General features: G+C 43.4%; 1 long non-coding RNA gene across 2 annotated transcripts in view; it reads left to right on the forward strand.

The window, feature by feature from the left end:
- The window catches only part of LOC102377184, a 54,883-nt gene that overhangs the window by 7,991 nt on the left and 36,082 nt on the right, over nt 1-10,810 (forward strand). For both annotated transcript variants that reach the window (XR_324105.1, XR_003094546.1), the window contains exon 2: nt 7,727-7,880. This is a non-coding gene — a long non-coding RNA (uncharacterized LOC102377184). The remainder of the gene's footprint in view (nt 1-7,726; nt 7,881-10,810) is intronic.

Consider the following 10,810-nt stretch of genomic DNA (forward strand, 5'->3'; position numbering starts at 1 on the left):
TCTCTATTATTTGTGTCAAGTGCAAATTCCCCTTCTTTCCTTTATTTCCTATCTTGTTCAAATCTCATCTAACCAGTGTGAAACCCAGGCGGCTGTCAGCCTGTTTGCTGAAAGCAAAGCCCTTATAATCCAGTCACCTCTCGTGGCAGAATGCTCTATTTATCCCCACCCCACCTTTGTCAAGTGGAGTCCAGTGCAGACAGCGGTTTCTTTGTCAGCTGCTTTTTTGTTTCCCTTTTAAAAGCATTATTCCCAGATTGAACCAGGGCTCTCTGCCACATGCCCAGAGCTGTTTCCTGTTGTATTTTATACCCCTGGATCATTTCCAGGTGCTGAAATGCTGTTGTATGGGTTCTAATTAAAATGTTCAAAGAATGAGAGGAGCTTAGAATAGCACCATGAACTCTGATTGCTTCTTTCCTGATCCTTTCTTTGTCTGTAGCTTTCTGTGGGCTGGGGTGTTTGCTACATTGTCTATTCCGATCTCGGGAAGAACGTTTGATACAACCACTGCTATTAGTGATAATGATAATAAATGATACAATAATGAAATCTTATTATACACATTTCTACAAGGGCCTTTCATCTAAAAGATTTCGAAGTGCTTTACAGACTGGTGAACACAGATAATTTTACCCACTGGGGAAATGCAGCCAGCATTGGACTGGTATGTGGATAACCATTTAAAAATGCAGAGCAACAGCACAGGATAGTTCAGCAATGGGATCAGTAGTAGTGTATCCAACTGAAATGTCAAGGGAATATTTGGGTGGTAGAATTATTTTTCTAGCGTGGAATTTACTTGCATCCCTAGGACTAATAACCCTTCTCAAAGAGTGCTGGGGTATTTTCGTGCCCAAGGCTGCCACTCTTTTAGGGACTGATGTACTTAAGTCTCATTGAATTCTAATATCTAATTCCCTTAAATTCCTCTAAAAATGCAAGTCCAACAGACATCAAAACCATCAATTTTATATCCCACCTGGAAAAGATTTCTCTGAGCCTGTGTTTACACAGCATATGGCTTTAGGTGTTCTCAGCTGCTAGAGATAAGAGCGTCATCTGTTGAAACCCCTGCAAGAACTCTCTTTTTGTACCCTGTACCTTGGGGTTTTTTTTGTTGGTCTCCCATTCAAGTACTGACCAAAACTTGACCCCGCTTAGCTTGTGAGAGTTGACGAGATTACAACCCAAGGCAAAATATTTCTTGGGCATATTTGTCTTTAGGAAAAAAACCCCTAAAGACACCAGCTGCCTCCTGCTTATTAAATGGCCCTTGCGTCTGTTTATAGAAGCAGATTGAATAGGGCTGGCCCTGGCGCTCCCTTCGAACAGGATCTGTATGCATTCCCCAGTGATATATGAGGTTAATAATATTCGCAGTACAAGCATTATGCAAAGCAGGACATCAGTTCCGCTGGTTGGCAACCGAAGAGCGGCAAGCAAAGGCAGCAGTGCAATCAATCTTGGAGACCAATGCGTTCCCTTCCACTAGTGCAGAGATAGGACATCGTAAAGCACTAGAGCGGTAAGCAAAGGCAGCAGTGCAATCAATCTTGGAGACCAATGCGTTCCCTTCCACTAGTGCAGAGATAGGACATCGTAAAGCACTGGTAGGGCGCTAGGTACCCCAGGGGTCTTCCCACACTTGACACCTGCAACTGGGGACTTGCCAAAGAGCTTAGTGTCCAAAGTGTTGAATTCTTAACATTCTGCAATCTTTTGAAAACAATTGGCTGGTTTCTAATTGAGATTTTTGTTTAATCACAATATAGAGAAATGAAATCATTTTATTAAAAAACCTATTGTAGAACAGCTGGGATACTGGAGGTGGTTTATGTTTATAAGCAAACAGGAACCATTTGGTGAAATCTTCTGGCCTTGTGATGCAAGTGGTCAGACTAGGTCATAATGGTCCCTTCTGCCTTTAAAAATCATATCATGGATGCATCTGCATGAGACATTTACAGACAATGCCCACTTAACTCTGTTTCACTTAGCGCTATTTCACTATAATGCTCATTTTAAATTGATGCCTGATTCCACTTAGCGCTCAGTCACCATCTTGGATTGTGGTCACCATCTTGGATCGTCAAAAACTTGCAGTTTTGCCTAACGCTTGTTTCACTTAACTCTCAGTTTTTCAGGAACCCGATTAAGAGCACTAAGCAGGGATCGCCTATACTATGCAGCTGACTAATTAGCTCCACAGTAAATGTCTCAGTGTCTACACATATGCCCCTATTAGGACTTAGGAAATGAATAAACTCTATAGCAGGGTAGTACATCTAAATACTGATTGCTCCAGAGTTAATGGCTTCTGGGGGCACAGTGGAACAGTGTGCCCAGGAGCAAAAAACTCTGGAGCAATAAGTTCTGGAGTTTGTTTGTGTGCACTAATTGCATGTATACACGTGCCCCATAAGAGGAACAAGATGTGGTCTGTAGCGGCCTGGCATCCAGTCAGGAAATGAGACCAGTTGGGCAAATGCTGCTAGAAATCAGCTGACTTGATTCCATGATATGACCCCATTGGTATAGAGAGCTTGCAATGAAGACACAGGAGAGGTATAGACAAACACTGGAGATTCTCCTTAAATAGGTCCTGGGGTAATGACAACCTTGCTTCCTGGTCTGACCACAAGAAATTTGGGACTAAAACATGTTAGATTAAATCTCACTCCTTTCACAGTAACTTGAATACTGCATAAATTGTAGTTTTACTAGGTGAGATCCTAGCAAAAAGTGAACACTGACTTTTCAGTGGTGAGTACTTGGACAGTAACTATTCATTCATTCAATCAGGGAGCATAACAAAAAATTCAGGATGGCTTTTTTGAGCAATAAGAAATGAGCAAGACCATGTGTGAACTGAATACTGCCAGACTTTTCATTTATCTCAGGGACTTTGAAATTATAGTGAATACTGGATGGTCATGGTGAGGATTTTGTTATAAACAACAAATACACTAGGATAAAATACGATACCCTTATCAGGAAGGCCAGATTTTGAACCTGAGACTCAGACTGGGGAACAGTTATAAACATGTCTGTACAGAGCCCTTCTTTGGAGACTGCCATTATCCACTATGCATCACAATGGCACCTGGAGACTCCAGCCAAAACTGGGAAAACTTACAAAGCTTCTGGTTTAAATAATTCTGGAGAGACCAATAGTCACAGGGGAAACTGAGGCATGGAGAGCTGGCTTGACTTGACTAAGGTTACACAGTACATCAATGGAAGGTTATTTACATTGAATCATTTGTTATTGTTAATAAATGGTTCACAAACCAATGTGGAGTATTCATTAAAAAGGAAAGAGAAGACACATTAAATAAATTGGGTAAATGATTTACTGTAAATGATTTACTTGGCTTGACTTTAAACTAGCTAGTTGAATGACTTGCCCAATCTTAAAATAAATGTTTATTTTAATTTAAGTCCATTGTGGGAAGCCCCAAACCTTCAGTACAGGGCTCTGCCTAAATATTTTTTCTCCATGCAGATACAAGGCTCTAATTAAGGTTTTGTCAGCAGTTCCATTATACACCTCTTGTCTCAGTCTCTTAATATTTATCACTCATTCCACATCACTCCAGCCTGGCACTGGGGATTCACTCAGCCCTGGCACATTATTCTCATCAAACTGATATCATCACCAATGTTTTTTTAAACCTTCAGAACATTAATAAAGGTCATTTCAGTTTGCTATAAGAACATAAGTACATAATGCTGTACTGGGTCAGACCAGTGGTACATCAAGCCCAGCATCCTGTCTCTGGCAGTGGCAGTAGCAGATGCTTTAGAGGGAAAGCATATGAACAGGGTATATCTAAGGTGATCATTCCCTGTCATGCCCTCCCTAGCATCCACCGTTGGTTTAGAAATGCCAGAAGATACATCGACTACTGTGTTGAATAGCTATTAATGGATCTATTATCCAGCCATGTTTTAAAATGGCATCTCAGCTCTGACCTTACATCATGGACTCTCCCAACTCAACCCTGCCCATTAGGGTTCCTTATACATTGGGCTTGGATTTCCCACCAAAGCCATGCCCTACGGACTCCCTCACCCCACTCATGACCAACAGGGGTCACTGCAGACTGGCCTTGATGCGGATTCCTATCTTAGCACCACCTGGTGTGGTCCACTGAAGGGCTCATGCTATTCCATCTCCATGGATGATACCTTCACTGATACAAATTCCTCAGCAGCCTCAAAGTGGCTGCTGTGTTGCAACCCCAACTTAGGGGTTGCAACACAGCAAGTTATACTGTTATAACTGTTATACAAGTTATACTGGCACCCAGTCAGCACCCAATCACTGCTGACTGGGTGCCAGTATAACTTGCCTCCTGCCAACAAACTGCAATGTAGCTAGTTTGCTGTGACTTTCAAGGCAAGTGCTGAATACGTTTCCTATCACAGACTGGTCTCCTGAGGTTCTGCAGGCTGGAAGTCTATGGAACTATCCTATGAGCTTGCTCATAGGGGCACTGCAGGCTGATGCCAATATGGTTGTCCCTAGAGTAGAGCCAAGACAGCTGCTTCACTTTGACCCTGCTCCCTTGGATCCCTACAGAATGCTCATCCCTCCCTGGCACTGTTTTTTTATGTCCGGGGATGCTGATACTATCAGGGTTGCTCCTCCTTAGCATTGTTGCATGGGATCCTTGTCAGTAATGCTGATGCCACTTTATAATAAGAGTACCAATGATCTGAGCCAGGGGGGCATGTTCTATTCCCAGCTCTGCCACTAATGGCTGCATGGCCTTGGGCAAGTCATTTTCCCTCTCCATATTACTGCTTGGCTGATTTTAGTTGTAAGTTATTAGGGGATTCTCTCTCACTCTGTGTGTATTCAGCACCTTGTGCTCTTAGGGCCCCAATCTTTGCTCAGACTTCTCAATGCACGTTCTTCTTTGAGGTAGTCTTATGATGACACCTCAGCAGATAAGCACCCTTTTCTGCAAAAAGGATTGTATTAGGACTTGGGGACAAGAGGGAACAGAGCTTCAGCCAGAGAGCAAAGTGCAGAGGAGTCTATGGGCATCAATATGTAAGCCTGCTGTGTCTACTATGCTAATTCATTTTAGTTGAATGAGAAGCATTTATTATATGTCAGGGAGAGTGTGATGAATGGGAAGTCAAGTTTTCCCCTGTATTATTTCAGTTCCCAGCCCTACGGGTGATTTATATAGCCGTGTTTATGGTGTTACTAGGCTAAAACCAAAAGGAAAATTATTCATCTCTTTTCCTTTCTTCTTTTTTGTTTGTGCGCTTGTGTGATTTTCAGCTCTGTCTTTTGGACAGATGGATCCTATTCTGTTATTGCTGTGACAGACTTTTTTCAAGTGCTCACTCCTTATTGTCACGGCAAAAACTTGGTTGCATTGGGTGCTGAGCTTTATCCAACATCTAACCAGTAGTATTGTGATGGGAGCACATGTGCATACAGTGCACATATGCAAATCTAACCCTTATTTACTTATCATAACAGGTATTGAGCTCTTTTGGGTGGTGAACTTTTAAAAATCAGGCCATGTGCTCAATGGAAAATCTAGCTTTTATCATTTAAGGCCCCATTGCAAAGTGGATAGGACAGTTGGGGGCAATTGGATTGACCCTGTGTTATATTTTTAATCTTGCTAAAAAAATTTCAATATCTGATTGTGAAAAGCATCATACTTAACTGGTGACCTATGTACAGAGGGTTTGGGAGATTACAGAGGCCTCTTTGCTTTGGTGTTCGGAGGCTATTACATATTTCTGGATATGACAGATGCCTGTGTATTTTGTCCATCATGCATATAGGGTCAGATTTTCAGCTGGAGTAAATCAGTGTAGCTACATGGCTATCGGGGTCTGTTTACATTAACTGAGGAGCTGGCTTGTATGGTGTCTCCTGCCCTGTGGTACATAAATTGTGCCTGAGGGACCAGATTCTCAGCTGGTATACACCCACTGAAATTCATGCAGCTGCACTGATTTACATCAGCTGAGAATCTGACTCTCTTTTAATATGCATGGACCTACTGACTTCTCTGAGACTCCCAGCCTAGTGTGTGGACAGTGTCAGGCCTGAAGTGTTGCTGATTACCTTTCTTTCAAGTCAGGACGCATAGGAACTTGTTGGAGGAAGTTTTCTGCTGGTAATAGGTTGGATTTAAGTGGCACATAAACCTGCAGGCTCTTTATTGAAGCTGTCGGGCAGTAAGGACACGGGGAATTATTATAATGGAGGAAGTGTGCAACAGTGCTTTGCAGGTGATGTCTGGCAGGGGACCCACTATTTATTTATCTAAAGGAGCAGGTTTGCAGAGGTATCTGGAGGAACAGTTTCCAGGAGACATAACAATGACCCAGGTTGTTATATACCTCTCCCTCCCTCATCTGCTAGCATCCACCCCTTAAGAATTCCTCCTCTTTCTGCCAAGCTTTAAATCTGTAATGAAGAAAGGATAAAGAAAGCCCAGAGGAGATCTTGGGATGCTGGCAGGCAAAGCAATGGCATATTGGAAACTGGTGGTGTCTTGTAAAGAAATCTGGCCTTATTTTGCTGAGCATGGCATTTTTCGCTATTTACAAACTGTGTATTTCACTAAAGAATGAAATGTTTAATTGCAATTGGCATTTCTCAGCCTTGTAATGGGAGCAGTGAGGGAGCCTGGAATGAGCGACTGTAAAAATCAGTTTCCATCTGGCTTTAACAACCGGGAAGGACTTTACTGCTGCTGCAGTTGGAGATGCTTTCGTTTGTCGCTTCTATCCTGGGCTCACATGTGGTAGTGCTATGTGTCATTAAGCAGATGCCATATTCCACCTTAGAGAGTGCTGCGGTTCCATGATATCAGCATCGATTCTTCTGTGTATATATTTAGTTTATAAAGTAAAATGGGATTATGTGAGATGAACAACAGAATGGCACCATCATTTTATAGGGGCCCTTTGCTGTCCTACAGTGCTTGTACAACAGGGCATTATAAAAAAAATCATCCATTTCTGGGGTTTGCCATGAAGTATAACTTATTTAAACTTTAAATCAGGACTATTTACAAAGATAAATGTCTAACTGAGCTGGTAGTTCTTAGGCTTCTTCCCTGTGGGGTATCACATCTCTTTCCTTAGCTCTTTTGTCTTGGAAAAAATCATTCTGCAACATGCCTAAGTTGGGGACTCAGCTAATCTGTCTGACAGAGCGAGTCCGTAAAATAGCTGTATATATTTTAGGGTATGTCTACAGATAATTATACTGAGGTAAAAGGGGAGGTACTTTCTTGGCGCATCTACACGTGTCCCTATGGCACCTTTGTTACTGGTGTGCCATGCGCACCGCGCATAGCTATTTTTAGCTGATACATCGCTGTAGCAATGCGCTATAACGAGGGAGCATGTTGCTACGGTGCTGTAGCTGCATCGTCAAGGTTTGTGACCACTGACACTACATTGCTGTAGGGTGTTGCTACAGTGACACAGCATCATGTGGAGAGGCGCCCTCTGTTTTTCAAATTGTTCATTACCACAGAATAAAATGAACATGCAGAAAGGTTATATAGAAGTTAACAATCTAGGTAATTTAGCAATTTTTCATTCAAATGTAAACCACCCCTATTTGCTGCGGGATAGAACAGATGCACAAAATAGTTATTATGAATCATCTGAAATGCAATAAGGCTCTCCACACTTTTGATATAATGCTTTTTCCTATCCATACCCATAGTGCCTTCCTAACATCTGACATCCTGTCACAAATGGATGATTGCCTTACCTGGGCTTTTGCAGGATAGATGCACAACACTTTTATCGCATCTGATTTTGGAAGACTGGAAGGAAAGAGTTAAGCATGATCCTGTAAAGTTTCCAAGCTCTCTTGGGTGAGTATTATAACCTCACTTTTCAGAAGAGGGAAACAAAGGCCCAGAGACAATACGCGACTTCCCCAAGGTTGCAGACTCTTGCTACTACAGGCAGAGCCATCCCTAGGGGTGTGTGGGGGCTGGGGGGTGGCCGGTGGCCAGAGTGTGGAGCCGGCGGCACATGGTGGGGCCCGGGCTGCTCGCCCTGACTCACCCCTTGCTAGAGACGGCCCTGACTTTGGATTTTGAGTTGAAAGCAAGGGACTGAGAGTCAAGAGACCTTGAGTCTAATCCTTGCTCAGAGATGCATACAAATGTTTCACATATAGATCCATAATGGTGCACAAAACCAGGATCTGGGATATAGCTAGATATGGGCAAACCCCCCTCAGATGACTGTTGGTTTAGCTGGGAGTGATTTGGATCTAGGAACCCTGTTACCTCAACCTCCAAATCAGGTGTTAATAGGGTTTAAGAATGATCCCTACATTACTGATCCCTACTAAATACAGTACAACAGCCTGAACCCTGGTTAGGACTAGATGGTATCTCTGTCTGGTTAGTCGTTGCAGCAAAGAGAAAGGACAGGCATTGGTGCTGATGTAGGGGAGCATCATCCTTTCCCATGTGAAGAGAGCTTTGTGCAAGAGGCTGAGGCTGGTTGGTTGTAGCAATCTGCCAGCTGTTTGCACTGGCCCTTGGGGAGGACGGATATGGTATTCTGCTGCTGTTGCTGCCAAGCCATGTCAAACTGCTGTTGTCACTGGAAAGATTTGTTGGGCAGGATGTGGCAGTACACACACACACACTCTTCTGAGCAGGGATTTTGTCGAATGGTGCTCCCATGCTCTGCTTCTCCACCTGCTCTGATATAGCCTGTCTAGGACTCTTAAAGGCACAACTGCACAGCAAGACATGAACAGAAAAGGGCAAGGGAAGTTAGATTTTCCCAGGGGGCAGAGAGGAAGTACGTGCTGCAGCCTCTCAGATTAAAACAGCACTGGAATTTGGGGAAAGATATTAATATTGAGGCTTGGACTCGTGTCTAAATCATTTAATTCAGGGATGGCTAGCCCTAGGGGTCATGATCCCCTTCCTAAGCCCACATTGCTAAATGGAAGAGGTGAGATCCCAGTGCTCAGACTGATTTATTCCAATCAACTCCATTAACCTAGAGTGCATTTTTTCAGCAAGTTGCACCCTTGCTCTCATTCTCAATCTCCGGCTTTCTACACAAGCAGCATTGCTCAAGGAACAAAATGAACCCCCTAGTATAGTCACACTGATGTCAATGGAGTGACATCAGGGATGAACTTGATGCCTAGAGCTTCCCATAAGCCGTAAGTCTAGGCACCTATATTGAGCAGCACAGAGGGTTATAGGGAGAATATACTATGCTTTGAGTTGCAGCCTGAAGCAAAGCAGCTGAGAGTCATTTGCTCTGGTGCATGGAGACACCTTTCACCTAATACTCCATCTACAGCTTGTTCTTTTCATAGGGATTCAATATGGCTATTTTTAAGGGGGACAGCAGAGAGTCGCACCGCAGTGCATAAAAGCCAAAGGAGGACAGCATAACATGTCAGGATGTGACTGGAGTCCCTTAAGTGGCTCACATTATTACCTCACATTTCTGTGCTCCTGGAGTGAATAAACCTAGGTCATGTTTGTAAACTTCTGGGATTCTTTTAAAGACAGCGTGAGCATGGCTGGTTAGATTAACTCCTCATAAACACAGAAAGCTCCACACTGCCCTTTCCTAGCAGCCTAGGATTTTGAGTGACAGTTGTGGTTAGGTCTAGTGGGGAATTAGATAAAGGACTTCCCCACAAAATGGAATTATATCCTGCTTTAAACAGGATGGCTGAAAGCCTTTCCCTTTTCAAGCCAGTGCCAATGGGTCTTCAGCAAGGAAGCAACTTACTGCAAAGCAAAGCAAACAGGCTCCCACTAGACAGAGTATCACTTCCAGCTTTGTCTTCACAGCACATGTATGCCAGGTTAGTCTCAGGTCTTTCCCCTGGCATGTGGCAGAAGAGGTTATACATTGATATGACTCTGGAGCCCAGCAGGCTGAGGTAGCATTTACTTCTTGAGTGACAGCGGACCTTGAAGCAGCTGTTAATGTATGCAGACTATGCAATGTAACTAAGCCAAGATAGGCTGGTCCTACAGTCATTTCCCACAAGTCTCTGGAGCACCCATTTTTGCCATCTAAAAGTAGTCTCTGAACTTGTTCAACTTTGCTTTATGTTATATTCAGTTACTTTTGATTCCTTTTGCCTGATATTGCTTTGTACCCCCCAAAATAAATTTATTGAGTTTTTCCTTCCAATAAATTGTCTCCTGATGTGTGCAGACCAGTTGCCTAATGATGTCCTGCAGATGGAAGCATAGAGCAGTGCAGGAAGGCATGGTGATAGGAAGCTTGGGTATGCTCCTAGATAACTGTGCTGCTTGTCACTGCCAGATATGTCACCAGTGTGGATGTCTACAGTAATGGCACAGCATGAGGAGGTGCACTGTCCTGGGTTGAGGCTAGCCCTTGTTTACTTATATTGTGGGTAACATGCACTAAAGACAAGTCTGGTGTCCACCATTAGACAGACCCCATTCTCAGCTCTGCTTTAGAGTTGAACTGGAATCTGTTTTCCAATCCATTAAAGCTCTGAGCTTTCATAAATTTCCCCGTCTCACTTCTGGATGGACCCAAGACCCACTGATGTTCATTAAAAAAAAAAAAGAAAAAGTGGGGGAGGGGTAACAGAGAGAGACAGACCCACCCCAGCACAGCCACTAACCCGGTGGTTAGAACATTGCCATGACAAGGGGTTCAAATCACAGTTCTGCTCTTCTCTTCCACCCCAAGTGAGTGCCGCAGTCACAAGGCTTTGGGCTCTTCCGGAGTCTATATCAGCAGAAAATTACAACTGGGAGCTGAGAAATCT

This window comes from Alligator sinensis, unplaced genomic scaffold (genome assembly GCF_000455745.1).
Source record: "Alligator sinensis unplaced genomic scaffold, ASM45574v1 scaffold561_1, whole genome shotgun sequence".
In the NCBI taxonomy this organism is placed as follows: domain Eukaryota; kingdom Metazoa; phylum Chordata; order Crocodylia; family Alligatoridae; genus Alligator; species Alligator sinensis.